Here is a 21683-nt window from a genome sequence, read left to right on the forward strand (position 1 = left end):
ATGCTTGTTGTAGAGAAGACACGTTTGGTAGGTCTTGTTTGACATAGCTGCCTGAAACCAGGCGCGAGAAGCATACATTTCTGGTCTGTCTTCTCAGGTAAAGAAGCCTGTGGTGCTCTAGACTTCAGAGAATTACAGCTCCAAAGAGATTTAAAGGGAGAAATGCTGGTCATACCTTGCAATGTATCCTGAAGGGCTTTAATTTGCTCTGTCAGCCTCTGATTACAGTTTTTCAGGTGGTAGTTTTCTAGCTCAAGCTCTCTCAGCTTAAATGTTACCCACTCTTTGATCTTGGCAGCTTTCTCTTGAACAATTTTGACTTCCTCAGTCCTCAGCTGTTTCTGTTTTGCTAGCTGAGTCTGCAGTCTGTTAATCAGGTCTTCTTTTCCTTGCACTGTGCCCATCAGGTCCTTCAGTGAAGGTCGATTTTCGCAAGCTGCTGCTGCACCTCTCCTTGGCGAAGCATCCCGAGTGGATTTATTGCTGCCTGGCAGCGGCACAGATGCTGGCAGCACAGCTTTATCAAAATTCCCCGGCGCAGGGGGTGGGGAGGGCAGCCCCCACTGCCCATTAGCACTCTGCTCCGATAGTCCCTCAGTTATTTCTGCTGCTGATTCCTTTATTGGAGAGGTCATACCTCGAACCGGGGTGGGTGCAGGAACCGATGATAAAAATCGTGTCAGCTGCATTCCTGAGGTCTCAGGTTTTGTACTCAGCGGTATGTCAGTCCCAGACGGTACTGAGAAAGCTTGCGCCACCGCCATAGCCGGCTGCCATTCAGTTTTTATACCGCACAGCGCGTTAAGCACTGAACGCCAGGTCGTACATAGATCTTTATCGAATTTTCCACTTGTGATCGTTGTATTCCTTAAATGATCTCCTATGAGCCGCCACTCATCTGGGCTAAAAATTAGAAGGATTTCCTTTAAAAAACTCTCCTTCCGGGCCCAGTGTACCAAGGATTTGATCTTTTTTACATTGCAAGATACGCCTCTCTTAGAGAGAAAGCTAGAGAGAAGCTGCATAGCCACTTCCTCCTCCATGGTTACGTCAGACAGGCTGCAGGGTCGTGATCTCCACCCCTCTGCTATATGCCAACTCGCCACACGGTGGCGGTCATCTGCCGTTGTGCACTGACGCCTCTGGTCTCCCGTAGCAACTCAATCCCGGACGTCCCGCGTCTCACCGAGATTACATCACTTTTCCGCGTCTCACCGCGATTCCTTTGTTCCCGCGTCTCACCGCGATCATCTGTGTCTGACTCGGTGCTTGGAGTTTCTCAGCGTCTCTCAGGTCTTTCGGCTTCTGTCAGGTCTCTCTGTGTATCTCAGGGCTCTCCGTGTCTCTGAAGTCTCTCAGGTCTCTCAGCGTCTGCGGGTCCAGCCTGTTCAGGCACCATATGTTGCAGGAAGAACGGCGAAAACACGACAGACACTAGTATGGTCAGATCATGCTCTCCCTGTGAGAAACACTCCGTAGCCAATAACTTAGGCTCAGGCGAGGATCTCAGTGAAGTAGTAATTTATTCATGATTGCAATTGTGGGTGTCCCACAAGCAGGAGAGAGCGCATCTACTAGTTCCAAAACACAGTTTATATACCTTTTGATGGCAGGACCCTCCCCTGTTTCCCCACTGAGTGGGTAATACAGGTTCACAATCTATCTGATGCTTCACAAACAATGCATGGCCTTCAGTCGCCGGCCTGTTAAATTTCAAATTTCTTTTGACATTTTTACTGCTTGAAGTGGTAATGTTTCTTCACTTATCTGACTTGACTGGACACCGTGATTTTCACCTAAATGTCCTAAGGAGTCTGGTTGTCTGCATTTTACAAGGTCGCCTGCTAAGCTTTCTTATCACTGTAAGCATATCTCAGTACCACATTCCCTCCTTCTAAACAATGTAACTCTGCAAAAACAACATTTCTATTCCCACATCCCTTTATTACCCAAATAGCCTGACTTTTATAGCAAACTTAACAGGGGCAGATAGTGTCTCACACAAGATTACTGGTCAAAAGCACTCAGACAAACAACTGCACAGAAACAACCCCACCTGCAAGAAAACAACCCCCTTGTGATTAGCAGTCACGTAGATCCTGGCCTTGAAGCCAGCTGCTGGCAACAGTATTTTTCTAAATTCCTCAATTGGGCGATGTGGGAACATTGTCATGGGAACTTCTCATAGCCATCCTGGTAGCTTGGTTTGCTTATCTGCAGCAAGCCATGGGATCTTTGCTGTTTCAAAAATCCCTCAACAGTTGATATTGATAAAGAAGGGGGAGATGTGGGAGTGTGGCCATGGGGGTCGGAAAGCCCCGTGGTTAATGATAACATCAGACTCTTAACGATGAGGCCATTAGGAATGTAAAAGAGTTTAGAGGGAACAAAGAACAGTGATTCAGGAGACTCCATGCAGTCTCAGGGTTGCTTGTTCTCCAGCCCTTAAGGCATGTAAGTTTCTGTGTGTTTGCCATTGCTGTTATATGCAAAATTGTTTGACCAATGAAAAGTTGTTTTTGAAAAGGACTGCTGTGGGGAGGAGGGTATAAGAGGGGAGCCTGCCCTCAAGATAAAAAAAAAAAAAAAGGCAACACGATGAAGTTATGTCATCAATAAAGAAGCAGGAAAAAGGAATGAAAAGGAACAGGCTGGCAGAATGGAGACCAGGATGGGAACAGGCACTTTGATTGCCTCATGAAGATAGGTTCGGCCAAACTCAGCAAACTGCTCAAAGAAGCTTGTACAGAAAGTCGCTGGAAATAGGAGCACTGGAGCTGGAAAGAAGCTCAAGCTGAGAGAAGCGGACCCGCGCACACAACTGCCCCTTGCTGGTAAGCAGTTGCGCATTATGGGGAATCATACGTCCTTAGAAACAAAGACTGTCCTGGTAACCTTACAGCTTATTGTCCTTATTAACAGTCAGACATTTTATGATCCTGAAATATGGGACCAAACTGAGGTCAAGGTGTGGGACTCTGCAACTAAAAACGACAAGGCTGCAGTGGGATTGCTCAGCACCTGGCAAGCAGTCTGTGAGGCCTTAAAGAGCCCTGTGGGACCACAGTCAGAAACGTGTGGTTTGCCAGGCAGTGAGGGAGCTGCAGGCTCCTTTACTGATCCAACTGCTACGCCATGGGCCCCTCTTCTGCTGCTGCAGCCATCGAAGGCTTTTGCTGTTACGCCCCCTGGTGACCTGGATGTGCCTTTTGACCCAGGCCCTATTGGCCTTGTAAAAGAGATGGATATGCTTTTCTTCAATCCGGGAAGAATGGGATACATAAGGCCTGAAGACCGAGTTGCTTGACAACTTAAAGTGAGACGTATTGTTCAAAAGAAATGGAAAATGGAGACTTGTTTGTAATCAAGAAAAGGAATGGAAAATGGAGACTGTTAAGTCATGGAACTTAAAGGATTGTTTGTTACCTTTTCTGATTGTACATATGTATAGGCATACTCGGGTTGATTCAAAGATCGAAGCTGAAATTCCTTTAAGTCGTATATTCTTTATTGCAGCGCTGGATGCACGGGGGATCTCTCCACCTATCGTGCATACCCAAAGCAGAAAGCAGTCTTGAATTTATACAATCAATCTATCAATATTCTACAAGCACCTATACATATGCATTACCTATCCCCGCCTTCCCTCGCTTCTCATGCTAATTAGCCTTTTGGCACCTTGCGCCTGCGCAGAGCCTTCCAAGAATTGTGGGCAGGGGTCTTTGGGACGTGGGCAGGGGTCTTTGGGAGGAAGACCCCAAGTCTTCCTCACAGTGTACTTTTCACCTTTGGTCAGGAATCTGCTGAATTGGCATGTTTCTTAATTGTTGTTTCTAATTCTTCCGTTTGTTGCATCTTTATAATGAATTCCAATGTCCAGTTTTGAGATTTATAGTCCTTACATTTGTTTCTCTGTCCATCTGCCGCTTCCTTATCATGAGTTCCAGTGTCTTGTTTCGAGATATACAGTCCATGTCTGGGGATTGTCCTTGCCTCCCCAATGCCTCCCCAATACCTCCTTAATCAATCCCCCCTTTTCTTTTCCCATGCAAATTCTTTTGCATCAGATACTTTCATTATTTACAGTTACACAACAAAGCAGGCATCTAAACAACATGCACACAAATATTACGAACACTACTAAAGCGATTAGAGCAATGAACACTTGTTTCAACCATTGGAAATTGGGCAACCAGGAGGTTAACTTATTCCATATTTCACTAAAACTCCACGAAAGATCATCTTTACTGATCTCATGTAGGACCCTTGTCTGCTTCCATATTTCTTCCAGGTCGGTAGAGATCCTTCCACTCTGATCTACAGACACACAACAACTTGTGTTTATTACTGTACAGACTCCCCCTTGAGCAGCCAGTAACAAGTCTAGGGCCATCCGATTTTGTAATGCTACCTGTGATAAACTAGATATCTCTTCTTGTTGAGCCTTTATAGCATCCAGAGTTTTGTTTTCTAACTTCTCTATAATTGCAGAAATATTAACTATCACCTTTTCCAATTCACTCACTCCTAACCATGGGATAAACCATCGAACAAAACTATGTAAAGCGGTGTGTCTCTCTATCAATGGATTGTTAATTTTTCATCTGATTCTCCGCATATGATTTCTCAAGTAACCTCGAGGCACTACATCATGTACTGTCATATTGGGGACTACCGCTCCAAGAGTGCAAGTTCCCTTCCAATTCTCAGGCAAGATCTTACGGGCTGTATCGTTGCATAGCCAATACCACCCTTTTCCTTCTGGAACTGGCCAGCTGGTTGAATTTGCCCAGCTGCTAGTCGTACTAATATCAATTGTTCGATTACAAGATGTCTGATTTCCCACATAAGTAGTATCCGTATTTATACAATCCTGTTTCCCCATACCCCTAGGTGGGTTACACCTTTGTACACATACATAGTAAGATTCCAACGGCACAAAGCTACTCTCTTCTAGTTCTAAAACTTCTTCATATTTTCGACCCCAAGATGTGTTTTCCCACAAATTAGTCCAAGATACATTTGCAGGCAAGGGAATCCCAATTAACGATACACCCTTATTCCCATGCTCTGGCAGATGGGTGCATACCCAACAGTTTGTCTTATTAATCACTTGAGATACAGTTTGTATTAAGGTCAGGTGTAAGTTCTCGTCCCAAGTTGCCCATCCCAAATCTGACAACCACACCCCCACAATCATTAGGATCTGGAAAAACGCAATTTTGCCGGTCCGATCGGGGTCGTGGTCCATATCCTCGCCGGGGCCTTCTTCACCTTTGAATAGTGGATCCAAGCTGCTTGCTCCTTAACTTTGACTGCCGTATGTGTTGTTAGTAGTACTTGATATGGTCCCATCCACTTCTCTTCCAATGGGCGACCTGTAAATAATTTTATATAAACATAATCCCCTGGCTTAATGGGATGAATTGGTAAGTCTAGTCCTCGGGTTCGGGCTCCGAAGACTGTCTTAGCTATTAGGTCCAATCGTTTTTGGAGCCTTATCATATAGTTATACAAATATTCTGAACCCAACTGTGTTAGATCCTCCCCACTAAATAAGGATGTGTAGGGCCTACCATACAGTATCTCGAAAGGGCTCAAATTCTCTTTCAAACGTGGTTTCACCCTAATTCTAAGCAGCGCTAGAGGAAGCGCTTGAGGCCAAGTCAAATTAGTTTCTTGTCCTATTTTGGCTATTTGTTGTTTAATCAAATGATTCATCTTTTCCACCTGTCCGCTCGCTTGGGGTCTATAAGGAGTGTGAAGATGCCAATCTATCCCTAAAGCCTGGCTTATTCGCTGAACAATTTTTGCACCAAAATGCGAGCCTCTATCTGAGGAAATAGTTGCTGGGATCCTGAATCGGGGTATTATTTCATTCAACAATGCCTTAATTACCTCCTTAGCCTTATTAGTTCTGCAAGGGAAGACCTTGGGCCATCCCGAGAAGGTATCTGTTAAAACTAATAGGTACCGATACCCCCCTTTTCTTGGCAGTTCCGAGAAATCAATTTGCCAATGCTGCCCAGGATAGTTCCCTTTATCAATGACAACAAACGTCACCCTATTTCCTGTATTGGGATTATGACGCATACAGGTGTCACATTGTTGGGTTACCTGCCTTATTGTGGTATACAGATTTCTTGCTACCAAGACTCGATTTAATAGTTTATACAGGGCATCGGCTCCCCAATGGGTTTTATTGTGTTCCCCCAAAACCATAGGCCACACCAAATTAGAGGGCATAATAACTCTGTTGTCCTTCAAATGAGCCCACCCATCAACATTCAGCTTCCCTTTTAGATCCTCAATCAACTTTAAATCTTCTTTTGAATATTTAGGAGCCTGGCCTTTCTCTAATGTCTGAATTTTACCGTCTGGTATTAAAGCAAGCACTTCCACTTGGCCTCTTTCCGCCGCCCTTCTTGCCTCTTTATCAGCCAATCTGTTCCCAATCTCGAAGTTGGTGGATCCTCTTTGATGCCCTCGGCAATGCATAATAGCCACTTTTTCTGGTTGTTTTACAGCCTCTAACAATTTTAAAATTTCTTCAGCATGTTTTATCTGTTTTCCCTGAGCAGTCAGTAATCCACGTTCTTTCCAAATCGCTCCATGAGCATGTACCACGCCGAATGCATATTTAGAATCTGTCCAAATATTTACCCTTTTTCCAGCTGCCAGTTCCAATGCTCTCGTGAGAGCAACTATCTCCGCCTTTTGAGCTGATGTTCCAGGGGGTAAAGGCTTAGACTCAATTACCTGCTGAGTAGTTGTTATAGCATATCCAGCTTTATGTTGTCCTTGTGTAACAAAACTGCTCCCATCTGTGAACCAAGTTTCTTCTGCATCTTCCATGGGCTCCTCCTTAAGGTCTGGTCGGCTGGAATACACAGTCTCCATAGTTTCTAAACAATCGTGAATCACAGGTTCTGCCGGAGCATCACTAAGAAAAGAGGCTGGATTCACAATATTAGTTATCACAATTTCCACATCATCCTGTTCTACCAATATTGCTTGATATTTCAAAAATCTCTGAGGAGATAACCAATGGGCCCCCTTTTGTTCTAAAACTGCTGACACAGTGTGTGAGACAAACACTGTTATCTTCTGCCCCATTGTAAATTTCCGGGCTTCTTGTATATTCATAATTACGGCTGCCACTGCTCGCAGGCAGCCTGGCCATCCTTTACTTACTTCATCCAATTGTTTGGAGAAATAAGCCACTGCCCTTTTGTAAGGTCCCAACTTTTGTGCTAGTACCCCTAAGGCCATACCCTGCCTTTCATAGGAGTATAACCAAAAGGGTTTAGACAAATCTGGTAAACCAAGAGCTGGGGCTCGCATCAACTCCATCTTAAGCTTCTTAAAGGCTGCTCGGGCTTCTCCTGTCCATATTAGTCTTATGCAGTTATCTTTAATTAAATCATACAAAGGCCTTACAATTAATCCATAATTGTTGATCCATAATCTGCACCAACCTGTCATTCCTAGGAAAGTTCGTAATTCTTTAACAGTCTGTGGTTCTGAGGTACGACAGATTGCTTCTTTGCGTTCCGTCCCCAATTCACGTTGTCCTCCTGAGATCTCAAATCCTAGGTACGTCACGTGGGTTTGAACCAATTGTGCCTTCTGTTGTGAAACCCGGTATCCATTCATTCCTAGGAAATTAAGGAGGCTTACCGTCCACTGTATGCAGCTTCCCCTGTCTTCAGTAGCAATCAAGAGATCATCAACATATTGCAGCAGGACCCCTGCAGAATTGGGGGCTTCCCAGGATTCAAGCTCCTTTGCAAGTTGATTACCAAAAATTGTGGGGCTATTCTTAAACCCCTGAGGAAGCACTGTCTGTGTCAACTGGACTTTTCGTCCTGAGTCAGGATTTTCCATTTAAAAATTATCACAGAATCACAGAATTTTCTAGGTTGGAAGAGGCCTCAAGATCATTGAGTCCAACCTCTACCTGACGCTAACAATCCCCACTAAGCCATATCCCTAAGCTCTACGTCTAAACCTCTTTTAAAAACCTCCAGGGATGGTGACTCCACCACTTCCCTGGGCAGCCTGTTCCAGTGTCCAACAACCCTTTCAGTAAAGAAGTTCTTCCTAACATCTAACCTAAAACTCCCCTGGCGCAACTTTAGCCCATTCCCCCTCGTCCTGTCACCAGGCACGTGGGAGAACAGGCCAACCCCCACCTCACTACAGCCTCCTTTAAGGTATCTGTAGAGAGCAATAAGGTCGCCCCTGAGCCTCCTTTTCTCCAGGCTGAACAAGCCCAGCTCCCTCAGCCGCTCCTCGTAGGACTTGTTCTCCAGGCCCCTCACCAGCTTCGTCGCCCTTCTCTGGACACGCTCAAGCACCTCGATGTCCTTCTTGTAGCGAGGGGCCCAAAACTGAACACAGTACTCGAGGTGCGGCCTCACCAGAGCTGAGTACAGGGGGACGATCACCTCCCTAGCCCTGCAGGTCACACTGTTTCTTATACAAGCCAGGATGCCGTTGGCCTTCTTGGCCACCTGAGCACACTGCTGGCTCATATTCAGCCGACTATCCACCATCACTCCCAGGTCCTTCTCTGCCTGGCAGCTCTCCAACCATTCCTCTCCCAGCCTGTAGCTCTGCTTGGGGTTATTGCACCCCAGGTGGAGGACCCGGCACTTGGCCTTGTTGAACTTCATGCAGTTGACCTCAGCCCATCGGTGCAGCCTATCCAGATCCTCCTGCAGAGCCTTCCTACCCTCAAGCAGATCGACACACGCACCTAGCTTGGTGTCATCTGCAAACTTACTGAGGGTGCACTCAATGCCCTCGTCCAGATCATCGATAAAGATATTAAAGAGGACCGGCCCCAGCACCGAGCCCTGGGGGACGCCACTAGTGACTGGCCTCCAACTGGACTTGACTTCATTCACCACGACTCTTTGGGCCCGGCTATCAGGACAGTTTCTAACCCAACGAAGCGTGCGCCAGTCCAAGCCAAGAGCAGCCAGTTTCTTGAGGAGAATGCTGTGGGAAACGGTGTCAAAAGCCTTACTGAAGTCAAGGTAGACCACATCCACAGCCTTTCCCTCATCCACCAAGCGCGTCACTTTGTCATAGAAGGAGATCACGTTCGTCAAGCAGGACCTGCCTTTCATAAACCCATGCTGACTGGGCCTGATCGCCTGCTTGCCCTGCAAGTGCTGCGTGCTGACTGTCAAGAGGATCTTCCCTGAGCTTCCCTGGCACTGAGGTCAAACTGACAGGCCTGTAGTTTCCCGGGTCTGCCCTCCGGCCCTTCTTGTAGATGGGCGTCACGTTTGCTAGCCGCCAGTCAACTGGGACCTCCCCCGATAGCCAGGACTGCTGATTCAAAGGCAAAGAGGTTTCGGCTTTCCGGGGCCAAGGTTAAACAAAAGAAGGCATCCTTTAAATCCAGCACGGTAAACCAGACCAACTTGTCCCTTAACTTGGTCAATAGCGTATAAGGGTTTGCTACCACAGGGTGTATGTCTTCAGTGATCCTGTTTATTGCTCTTAAGTCCTGTACTAACCTATAACTCTTCCCATCCGGTTTCTTAATTGGTAAGATGGGAGTATTATATTCCGATTCACACTCGACCAGTAACCCATATTGCAAAAACTTAGCTATTGTATCTTTTATTCCTCTTCTATCTTCTATTCTAAGGGGGTACTGCTTAACCTTTACTGGCTTTTCTCCTGGTTTTAATTTTACCATTATTGGTGCAGCATTCTTCGCTTTCCCAGGGACATCAGATTCCCACACCCCTGGATAAACTTGATCTTGGATTTCCGGAAGGGTTTCATTAAAAGAATCAGTTTGGATCAATACCAAACTTAGTGCACTTATAAGTCGGTCTTCTTTTACTCTTAACTCTACCCTTCCCTTTTCAAAAACAATTTCAGCTTCTAATTGCTCTAGTAAATCCCGTCCCAATAAAGATCTAGGAGATCCCGGCAAATACAAAAACCTATGTATTCCCATTTGCTTCCCCAATTCATATTCTAATGGTTTTAAAAAGAAAGCTTTTTCATGCCTACCCGTTGCCCCCACCACTGTCACAAAATCTTAATCTTCTGGCATCAACTTCTGGTTTAACACTGAATATGTAGCTCCTGTATCTACTAAAAATTCTACTTCCCGACCCAATTTCCCTAGCTTAATTTTAACCAGTGGATCTGCTAGGGTAGAGTCCCCCGGTCTCCTTCATTGTTTTGTAGCCATTAATAGCTTGTTTTCCTCTTGCCGCTTCGGGCATTCCCTTTTCCAGTGTCCTATCTCTTTACAGTAGGCACACTGTTCAGCCCGCAAGGGGAGTCGCATTACCTTCTCCCCCCTTCTCCTGCCTCGAAAAGATTCTTCCTGCTTTCGTAAGGCTGCCACAGTGGCTGCTGCAATCGTCTCACCTAACTTTTGCCTTTCATTCCCCTCACGATTTCTAAACACTCTCCAGGCTTCTTCTACTAATCTTTCCAAATCCCTTACGTCTGGTTCTTTCATTTTCTGAAGCTTTCGTCTAATATCTTCTGCTGATTGACCCAAAAATAGAGATACTAATTGAAGTCTACCCCCCTCAGAGGAAGGGTCTATAGTGGTAAACTTCTGCATTGCTGCCCTCAGCCTTTCAAGAAATTCGGATGGGGTTTCTGAGGTCCCCTGTTTTATTGTATATAGTCTTGACCAATTCACAGATTTAGGTATTGCATTTTCTAAAGCAATCCTAATCCATTCTTGATATCGTTTCAGCATTCTATAATCATTCTCATCATTATAATCCCAATTAGGGTCTGCCCTAGGCACATGTACTTCCACTGTGCCGGGCAGGGCTCCCGAGGCTACCTGGATTTGTACCTGCGTTCTAGCAGTTTTAACTATTAGCTGTTTCTCGGTTTCTGATAATGCAGCCAGCATTATCTTTATATCCTTCCAATCTGGGTCTAAGTTTTTCACAGTCAATTCAAATCTTTTAGCCACCGCCTCTGGATCATCTCGATACCCTTTCACCGCCTCCTTCCAGGCATCTAGTTCATTAGTTGTGAAGGGTACTTTAATTCTAGCGGGTCCATTAGCTCCCATAGCCTGATGCAGAGGGGCTTGGATTATTGGTCCTATTTTACTTCGTGTACGAGCAGTTATCGGAGTAAACCCCTTAGAGTCTATGTCATTTCCAGCGCCTTCAACTTCTATTCCAGCACCTACATCACCATTTATAGGTGGTAAAACATAATCTTCCATCCTTTCTTCTGGCTCGTTTAATTTTAAACATCTCTGCCCAATGCTACATGCTGAACAACACCTCTTTAATTTCCCCACTCCATCCCTCCTCATATCCTTTTCTATTGATAAAATCAAAGGGTCTTGTGGGGCCAAATTAATGCCACACTCCTTCTGCCATTCTGGGTGGTTTCTCAGAGTAAAAAACATATCCGCATATGAAACTTCATCCCATTTCCCTTCCCTCCTTAAGAATAACATTAATTGCAATAGCGTATTGTAATTCAAGGTCCCATTTTTGGGCCATTTTTCCCCTTCTTGTAATTTATAAAGGGGCCACCACTGATTACAATATTTTATCAGAGTTTTCTTATTTTCACTTCCACCCGGAGCCCCCCCTATATCCTTCCAATGACTCAAAATACAACCCAGCGTACTTTTCTTAGGAATTTCACTGCTTACTCGCCCCCCCATTTTCCAGTTTACACTTTCAGAATACATGTGTTACTTACAAAAGCGTATCACAAAAACGTATCACTCACAAAAATACGGGCACGCAATATCTTTCAGTAGCGATGTCACAAAACTACTATTACCAGCAATATTGCCAAAATCACAATAACAATAGTCAGAGTCAAATTCCACATGCGATAAGTCAGAAAACCGAACTGTGTAACACTGTAACGATATCTTTCTTATAACAATGCCATGAACCTACTATTACCACCAAGAAAATAGCCAAAATCGCAGTAACAATAACCAGAGTTAAATACCATACTCCATGAGTCAGAAAACCGAAATAGACAACACAATTCCAGATGGACCTTAAAGCGAGCTCCTTCCTTAAGGTCCCCAAACATATACTTATGGTGCTAACCACAAAGTATATACCAAACACTGCCTCACAGAAGATCACCTTCTGACTTACAGACAGTTCCAGATGGCCAGTCTACCAGAAAACCAAACCAGAATAAAGAACATACTCACTTACAATGATGGGGTCCTTGTCTGCCTCCGCAGTGATCCAGTGAGTCGAGGAGTCCCTCCGGGAAATCCCGGGGGTACCCTAGGGAGTCCTGTCCCCAGCGGGTCCTGCGGTCCGGCAGAGAGGTTGTCCCATCTGGGGTGCCAGATTGATTCAAAGATCGAAGCCGAAATTCCTTTAAGTGGCACGGGGGATCTCTCCACCTATCGTGCATACCCAAAGCAGAAAGCAGTCTTGAATTTATACAATCAATCTATCAATATTCTACAAGCACCTATACATATGCATTACCTATCCCCGCCTTCCCTTGCTTCTCATGCTAATTAGCCTTTTGGCACCTTGCGCCTGCGCAGAGCCTTCCAAGAATTGTGGGCAGGGGTCTTTGGGACGTGGGCAGGGGTCTTTGGGAGGAAGACCCCGAGTCTTCCTCACAGTGTACTTTTCACCTTTGGTCAGGAATCTGCTGAATTGGCATGTTTCTTAATTGCAAGAGCTGGTTGTTGCTAATTCTTCCGTTTGTTGTATCTTTATAATGAATTCCAATGTCCAGTTTTGAGATTTATAGTCCTTACATTTGTTTCTCTGTCCATCTGCCGCTTCCTTATCATGAGTTCCAGTGTCTTGTTTCGAGATATACAGTCCATGTCTGGGGATTGTCCTTGCCTCCCCAATGCCTCCCCAATACCTCCTTAATCAGCGTTTAGTATGTAAAAGCAATGTTCTGTATATTTAGAATGTTTGATGTTTGTGTGTGCTTGTTGGTGGAGCGTAGACTCCCTGCACACCCAGAGCTGTTTACTTGCCTTTTATACCTTTTAGAAATATTCCTTTTATAAATATTACTAAATTCAGATTGAGTTGAGACTTCATTTATAACACCACTGAGATATTCTCGTTCATCTTTTGTAACTGATCCCAGTGGGGCTCCCAGAATTTCCCATCCCTTCCTCTTAAGGAAAGGCACAGGGCTGGGGTGGGCCCGATTCCCTGCTGCAGAGAACAGTATTTGGCAGTTCTCTTGAGGATTATGTTGTGCAGCTGCTATTTTAAATCAGATTATTATAAGGCTCCACAGGAGGAAAATACTGTATCAGAAACACTAACCACCTCCCAAAAGAACTCTAGCCTGTTCTCTGAGGGAAAGGAATTTGCAGGTGGCTTTGAGCTGCTTCACACATCCCTGAGCTAGAGATAATGAGGAAGTAAGCGGTAGAAACAAAAACTTGAGCAAGGTTGAGATAAAGTAACTTGGCTACAGCTTTGTGCAGTGGCCAATTGCTGGCTGGCTTGAGGCACATGTCTGAGGGTCTCTAACCAATTGTATGACAGATTTGGGCATGTGGACAGTGAATGGGGCTACAGGAAAAGTATATGTAGTGGAGAAAAATGGCAATAAAGGTCTCCTGTTCAAGAGCCATCGGAAGTCTGTGTCTTTCATCCCTTCAGTTCCCTATTAAGCAGCCTGAAGAACTGTACCTTTCCTTGTGCACTGGTTCTACTGGCTCCACGTCTGCAGCTCTCCCACCCATTGTGCCAGAGGGCAGGTGGAAGGAGGGCAGATCTTGTGCTCCTGGATGTCTGGGATTGCAGGCTCACCTAACACTGAGGGAAGGCATTGCAAAAGGATGGGAAGAAGGGGCTCTGTGGATCTGTGCACCTGCACGCCTATTTCTGAGTCAAAAGGAGATATGGTAGACACAATGAGGATGGCTTCTAGAATAGCCAGGAACAGCCACCTCAGTTCCCAGTGGGATTTATATGCAGAGAGCTTCTGAGTTGTCTGTCAACCTAAGACAGCCCACATCAGGAAATCCCCAGACTGCTGGAGGGCTTTTTTCCATTTTATTACAGAAAAATAAACCTTTGTAGACAAAGAACATATGAATAAACAAAAGATTTCTCATGTAGAGTTGTAGAATATCAATGTCCCAGCAGCATGATGGAGCCAAGGACCACTCACAGACAGTTGAGGTCACCTTGGACACTTAAGAAGCCAATTAGAGGAACTGGCAAAATCTCCTCCTTCAGTTTGTGTGCCTTGCTGAGGTGCTGGGCCCTGGGACTCCCAGCTCCCCCTAACAGATGCAATTTTATATTTTTGAAAAGCAAACCAGTGATCTGAGTGACTTATTTCTCCTCCAGTTGAGATGAAAAGAAAATCTAGATCAGACACTGTCACTGCAGATACCGGAGTGCCTCCTACCATTATTTTAGTATCATGGCTGCTCTTACAAAACTGCATGTAGAGGGTAGCAGGGCAGTTGCCAACCAAGCTGTAGGAGTGGGAACTGATTCAGAGCAGGATATACAATTATTAGCACTGCCATTCCAGTGACCTGAAAACTCTGTCTCTACTCTCCCTTCTTCTGCTTGTCTCATTTTCTATGGGAAAAGATAACATCTTCACAGGTCTGAAATACCATGAATCATGAAAAAATTACCTGTTTTCATTCAAATATTTTGAAATGCTTTAAGTTTTGGGGAAGTGATGTTACCCATGTAAATACCTGACAAACATATATCTTAAATATTTTGGTGAGCATGCCAATTTCCAATAAAATATTCAGGATTGATTTCAAGTTACCAGCTCTTTCTGCCTGCCTGTGTCTAAAAGACAGCCTTGGAAAAATCTCTTCTGTTCTCTTGCTGTATTACTGCACTGTAACCTATCAAAACACTCACCTTCCCTCGTAGAGCTCATTGCAGCTGACTGGCATTCAATAAGCTGTTCTAAGATTTTAAAACTTCCACCATTGCATCCAGTTAAATACTTGCACAAACCAGGCACAGTCCAATTTAACTAACACAGCTAACTGAGACAAGCAGGGGAAAAAAATATCGCCAGCATTATTAAAATACAATTTTAATAATTCATAACTAAAAAAGGCTGATTTTTCTTATAAGAGTTTTGGAATACCATGGATTTTCTCTTGGCAGAAATACCAAGACCAATACTAATACCTTTGCAAAACTGAAATGGAATCGGAAAAAAAAATATTATAGGAAAACTGTTTAAATATATATATATAAAGAGTAGAGCTTTTATTTGTTGAGTCTCAATAAAAAGATGGGATTCTTTTGGGGAAAAAAAAAAGTATAATTTGGGGAATAGTTGTTTAAGTTTTTTTTGTTGTTGTTGTTTTTTGTTTTTTCAGGCACAAAAAGGTCTTCAAATAGTTTCCTAACCAAATATGTAGAGGGGAGTTAAAAATACTGTCTATGACAAGGTCTTGTTAAAAGCTCGGCCATGGAGAAAATGATTATGTGCATAAGCATTGCCACCTAGTGACTAGGAGAAAACTGATGAAAGTAACACAAGTATGTATACCAAGAGGTGCAAGTAGGATTAGTTTGGAGAAAAAAATGAGGTACAAATTCACCCCTGAAGGACTTTGTGAGGTGCTGAATGCCTTGCACTTAATCATCACTGCAGGACACGCTGCAATTGCGTGGACTGCGATAGGTATCAGACTTCATCCCCAAAGCTCAGGAAATAAAGGAAAAAAAATATCTTTTCATTCAAGAAAGATTTCAAATCTCATCAATACAACTGGAAACAAACAAACAAACATAAAACAGTGAAGTCATTCACTGTTAGTAGTCCAGTCCAACCATATCTACTTAATTTTCACCATTTATTTCCACAATTAACCTATCTCCTTCATTAGGGGAAGAAAAGCTAAAGTTTTGACAACTTCGAAACAAAGTGTGTTGACTAAAGCTTTTCAAAGCTTGGTTTTACAATAACAGTTAAAATTTAAAACAAACCTGATACAATTTTGAGGATAAGAAGCACCTGAAAAAGATAATATGTTCTGGAGGAGCAGTCCTCTCCCCTTCATTCCAGAGGAAAAGGAGTGAACATCACTCTGCTGCTTCCAGACCTGAGCTGGCTTGCAGACAGGGTGCCTCAGATTTTCCATCCCTGTTAATCCAACACCTGAACAGCTACAGTAAATCAGGAACCAGTTCACATGAACCTGAAAAATCAGACATTTCTGCCTGACCACAGTTATGGGCTACTGTACAAGTTCCAGTAAATAACACAGGTTTCCATCACATATATTCTGACTTGGATTATTCTTAAATATCACTAACTGGCATAGGATGCTACCAGAACTAGTGCAAGATTTTTCACTACTACTTTGGAAAAAAAACTGTAAATGGCAAGGTGGCAAAGGGGAAGTTATTTTAGGTAGTAGAAACAAGTGCAGTGTATGGAATAATGTGTATTTGGGAATAGTCAGGGTTGAAGGGAGGACAATTCACTCAACTCCATTCTCTGCCATGCTCCTTCCCAAAGGCCAGTCAGCTACAACCGTTCCTTCCCAACATGTGAGAAATACCTAAAAAGCAGTTAGTCTCCCATGGTGATGGGACAAATGTATGTATGTTCAAAAAGAGGACTAAGAGTGTCATCTCTGTCTACCAAAGTCACACGACAGTATTCAGGAGCACACAGCCTGATGCGGTGAGGTCAGTGAACAGAGAGTTGAGGTAGCACGTACTCTTCATGGTTTTCTGGAACAGGCAGTGGGACATACTTGGGCAAAAAGATTGGGTCTGTTAGCCAAAAAGGAAGTGGGGGCTATGAGAAATGCAAGTGACTAGCTAAGACTGAAAAGTGAAAGGGATAACTGGAATGAACTTTGTGGCTCATTGGTATTTTCCATCTTGAGGCCTTTACCTTTAAAGGCTGTAAGTTAAAAGAGCTTCATTTTGCCTGCAAGGGTCTTGGAAAATAGTTTCAGACCTGAGTCAGAACGACATCTGTTCTCCACTGAGTCACCACTGCTGCTGACTCCTTATAAGCGTCATTCTGAGTACATCCACACCGATGAAATTTCTCTAAAAGGTTGTGTTGGGTCTGTCTGGGATGGAGTCACCTTTTCCCTACAGCAGCCCACACAGTGCTGTACTCTGCACTCGTAGCTGGAACAGCACTGATATCACTCCAGTGTTGTGTCTATTGCTGCATAGTGCCGGCACAGCATCAGGACTCCTTCCAAGCCCCCAAGAGCCAGCAGGCTGGGGGTGGGCAAGTGATGGGGAGGGGACATTGCTGGGGCAGCTGACCTAAACCAACCAAAGGGATATTCCATAACACCTGATGTCACACTCAGCAATAAAAGGGGGGGCTCTCGTGGGGGAGGGGGCTGTTCCTCCTGAACAATCACTATGCGTTTTGAGGACCTGCTTCCCAGGACGTGGCCAAACATTGCTCATTGATGGGAAGTAGAGAATAATTTTTTCCCTCTCTCTGTGCTTCTGCATGGACTTATTGTTTCTTTTGTTTCTTTTTTCTCCCCATTCCCTTTCCCTTTAATTAAACCTTTCTCATCTCAAATCTCGAGTTCTCTGTGTTGTATTTTCTCCCCTTTCCTCTTTGAGGAGAGGGGGAATGAGAGAGCGGTTGTGGTGGAGCTCGGCTGCCCACCTGAGTAAAACCACCACACAGAACAGGTGCATGTGATAGCTTAAAACCAGAGTAATACCTACCAAAAAAAAAAAGCGGGGGGGGGGGTTCAGTCTTAATCAAACTTGGTAATAGGTGGTCTCACAAACAAACTAGCCATTGCATTTGACACTCTCCGTGGGCTGCTGTACATTCAGATTGACCTCACTGCAGTATTACTGCGAAAATACTCACCTGTTACCATGAAATAATTGCATTGCACTCAGCTGGCTTCTTTTCCACAAACATCACCTCAGTGACTCCTGGAGAAGTCTCTAAAAGGAAAAGAGGAGTGTGTTTGCAGCTGGCACGGTTGACACCAGGCACTGTTAGCCAGACAATTTTGCGAGCTAAATTGACTGACAGCTGGGAAAAAGGCATCAATGACTGCAAACATTGTGCTGGTAACTGAGCAGTTGCTTTCTTTTGGCTGAAATTGTACTCAATGCGTCTTGGCATGAGGATGCCTAGTGCTGCACAAGATGCCATCTTTTGATGGGTTTATAAAAACAAGAGTGCCTCTGTATGTGTATCTATATTTAGACAGATAGATACAGATGTACATTTTGTATTCAAGGTCTGATCGTTTGCAGAGACTTCATGGAAAAGAAAAAAAAAATCAGCCATGGGTTCCTGGGCAAACTCAAAAGAGAGCCTGTTTGTAAGGCTCTGTTTGTAAGTGTCCTGTGGTTTCAGTCAGGCAGGACGTTCTCAACACAAGATGTTGTGCAGCGTTACCATGAATCGTTAACAACCATGGGAAAGAATGCTACATAAATGCAAGATACTAACCTACATGGTGCTATCCTTTCAGGTGTGTGACAGTCTCCCCTGCACTCATTATTTTATGTGAAATATGTTCATCTGATTCGTGTCAATATGGAACAATGCTAGGGCCTCATAATGAAATGTGACCTTCTGTCTTACATCACCTTGTATAAATAACCACAAGTCCAAGAGAAACAGAGTGGTTAGTGTATATAGTTCTTGTAGCTTGCAAAAGAATGGTCTAGCAGTTCATGTCGATAGAGGGTTTGAAGGGTAAACCTTGAGACTCGGGTCTGGGAGATAAGAGAATAGGGGGGAGGTTTTTGAGATAACTGCTGACTATTGCATGAGACACAACTTTCTGACATCTGGCCCAGAGACTACTAAATAAGGAGGGGGGGGGAAGCTGAAGAACAACCGAAGGACAAAGCCTGGGAGGAAGACTACGAGCCTTCAGCACGAGAGACCCCCAGAGGGACCACCGGAGGCTGATACGTATGCATCTGTGGGATGGTTTGGGTCCTGGGAAAATAATTATAATAACCCTGCCTTTTCCAAAAGTGGTGATGAATATGTATCAGCCTAGGAGCATAAAATCCAGCCGCCTGATGTAACTGGTGTGCGTCTTGGTGGAGCAGAGAGTCCCGGCGCACCCAGCGCTGTTTGCTTACCTCTATTCCTTTAATAAATTGTAAACTTTGATTGTAACCCTATTTGGGACTCAGTCATTTATAACATTTATTTACCATGAATTGTTAACAACCATGGGAAAGAATGCTACATAAATGCATGATACTAACCTACATGGTGCTATCCTTGCAGGTGTGTGACAGTCTCCCTTGCACTCATTATTTTATAATGTTTTACTTCATCTACAGCCAACTGAAATAGTTCCCACTGACTTTATTTACTTTGGATTGGGTCCAGAAAGACTACTTACTTCCTGTTGTGGGAATTGCAAGCCCAGCACACAAGGCTGTAGAGTAGAAATGATCACTATGCAGGGCTTTTAAGACCGGCTCTGCTGTAAGTGAAAGTATTTGCTCCCGAAGAAGTCACACATATGGTAATTGCTTTCTGATAAAACATACACAGTGCACTAGACAGGAAAGGCAGGCACCAAAGAGCTCTGGTTTGGTTCTCATCTCCAATTCTGGGCTTTTCATTCCAGCAGTGGTGTTACCCTTGTCTGTTCTGCTGGTGAAAGAGCAGCACTCAGTTCCAGGAAGTCTGAATGTTGATTTAATTGGAATTATTGATTTATACATTGTCAGATAATTTAAAAGACAAAACATAGCACCAGGAAACCAAACTCCAAGTTCAAAAAAAAAAAAAAAAAAAAAGAAGAAGAAGAAGAGTAGGTCACCTAGGTAATCCTTCAGGCCAGTGCAGGGCCCCAATACACAGAAGACTTTCTGATGCTTTGCCAAGTTTCACATAGAATCATAGAATATCCCGAGATGGAAGGGACCCATAAGGATCACCAAGTCCAACTCCTGGCTCCACACAGGATCACCCAAAAATTCAGACCATTTGACTAAGTGCACAGTCCAAACGCTTCTTAAATTCAGACAGGCTTGGTGCTGTGACTACATCCCTGGGGAGCCTGTTCCAGTGCGCGACAACCTTCTCAGTGAAGAACATCTGATATCCAGCCTGAACCTCCCCTGCTGCAACTTGACACAGTTCCCACAGGTCCTATCACTGGTCACTAAAGACAATAGATCGGAACCTGCCCCTCCACTTTCCCTTGTGAGGGATCTGTAGACAATGATGAAGTCTCCCTTCAGCCTCCTCTTCTCCAGGCTGAACAGGCCAAGTGACCTCAGCAGCTCCTCATACGTCTTCCCCTTGAGAAATGTGTTCATCTGATTCGTGTCAGTATGGAACAATGCTAGAGCCGCATGGTATGATGAATGTGACCTTCTGTCTTACATACCCTTGTATAAGCACAAGTCTAAGGAAAACAGAGTGGTTAATGTATATAGTTCTTGTATCTTGCAAAGGAATGGTCCAGCAATTTGTGTCAATAGGGGATAAGAGATTAAAGGGGTTTCAGAATAACTGCTAACTATTATGACTGTTGCATGGGACACTATGCAAGTCTCTGATATCTGGCCAAGAGATTAAGAAGAAGGGAAAAAGCTGAAGGATGACTAAAAGGCAAAGCTTGCATGGGACGCTGCACAAGTCTCTGACATCCGGCCAAGATGGACAAAGGAGAAGGACAAGGAAAAAGCCTGGGAGGAAGACTACGAGCCTTCAGCACGAGAGACCCCCAGAGGGACCACCAGAGACCGATACATATGCATCCATGGGATGGTTTGGGTCCCGGGAAACTAATTATAATAACCCTGACTTTTCCAAAAGTGGTGATGAATATGTATTAGCCTAGTGTTGAGGGATTTCTTGAAACAGCAAAAATCCCATGGCTTGCTATAGCTGAGCAAACCAAGCTACCAGGGCAACTATGAGAAGTTCCCATGACATTGTTCCCACATCACCCAATTGAGGAATTCAGAAAAATATTGTTACCAGTAGCGGGCTTCAAGGACAAGGTCTATGTGACTGCTAATCACAAGGGGGTTGTTTTCTTGCAGGTGGGGTTGTTTTCTTGTAGTTGTTTGTCTGAGTGCTTTTGACCAATAATCTTGTGTGAAACACTGTCCGCCCCTGTTAAGTTCACTATAAAAGTTAGGCTATTCGGGCAATAAGATGGAGCATGATCTGACTCTACTGGTGTCTGTCGTGCTTTCGGCCGTGCTTCCTGCAACATATGGCGCCCAAACAGGCTGAGGCCGGGACATCGGAGCGGTGCCAGGACATCGGAGCGGCGCCGGGAGACCCGAGGCACACGGCAAGCCTACCACCGCACGGAGAGAGCACTGACTGACGCTGCAGGGCTACGGCCAACTACGAGAGACAAGGACAGACCTGGCTGACGCCGGAACACCTGAGAGACGTTGAAACACTCTACACACCGACCTGAACAAAGGAATCGCGGAGGGACGTGGGTAAAGGAATCGCGGAGGGACGCGGGAAAAGGAACCGCGGGGGGACGCGGGAAACGGAATCGCGGCGGGATGCGGGAAACAGAATCGCGGAGGGACGCGGGAAACGGAATCGCGGAGGGACGCGGGAAACGGAATCGCGGAGGGACGCGGGAAACGGAATCGCGAAGAGACGCAGAAAAAGGAATCGCGGAGAGACGCGGGAAACGGAGCCGCGGAAAACGCGGGAAATTGAAGTAATCGCGATGT

The 21683-nt window shown here is 44.7% G+C and overlaps 1 long non-coding RNA gene across 1 annotated transcript in view; it reads left to right on the top strand.

Moving 5' to 3' along the window:
• The window catches only part of LOC311426429, a 183992-nt gene extending 164867 nt beyond the window's left edge, over positions 1-19125 (top strand). Inside the window, exon 2 of the long non-coding RNA XR_014686746.1 lies at positions 18985-19125. This is a non-coding gene — a long non-coding RNA (uncharacterized lncRNA). The remainder of the gene's footprint in view (positions 1-18984) is intronic.
• Positions 19126-21683: the final 2558 nt, after the last annotated feature.

Source organism: Aythya ferina, assembly GCF_964211825.1.
Source record: "Aythya ferina genome assembly, chromosome: W".
Taxonomy (NCBI): Eukaryota; Metazoa; Chordata; class Aves; order Anseriformes; family Anatidae; genus Aythya; species Aythya ferina.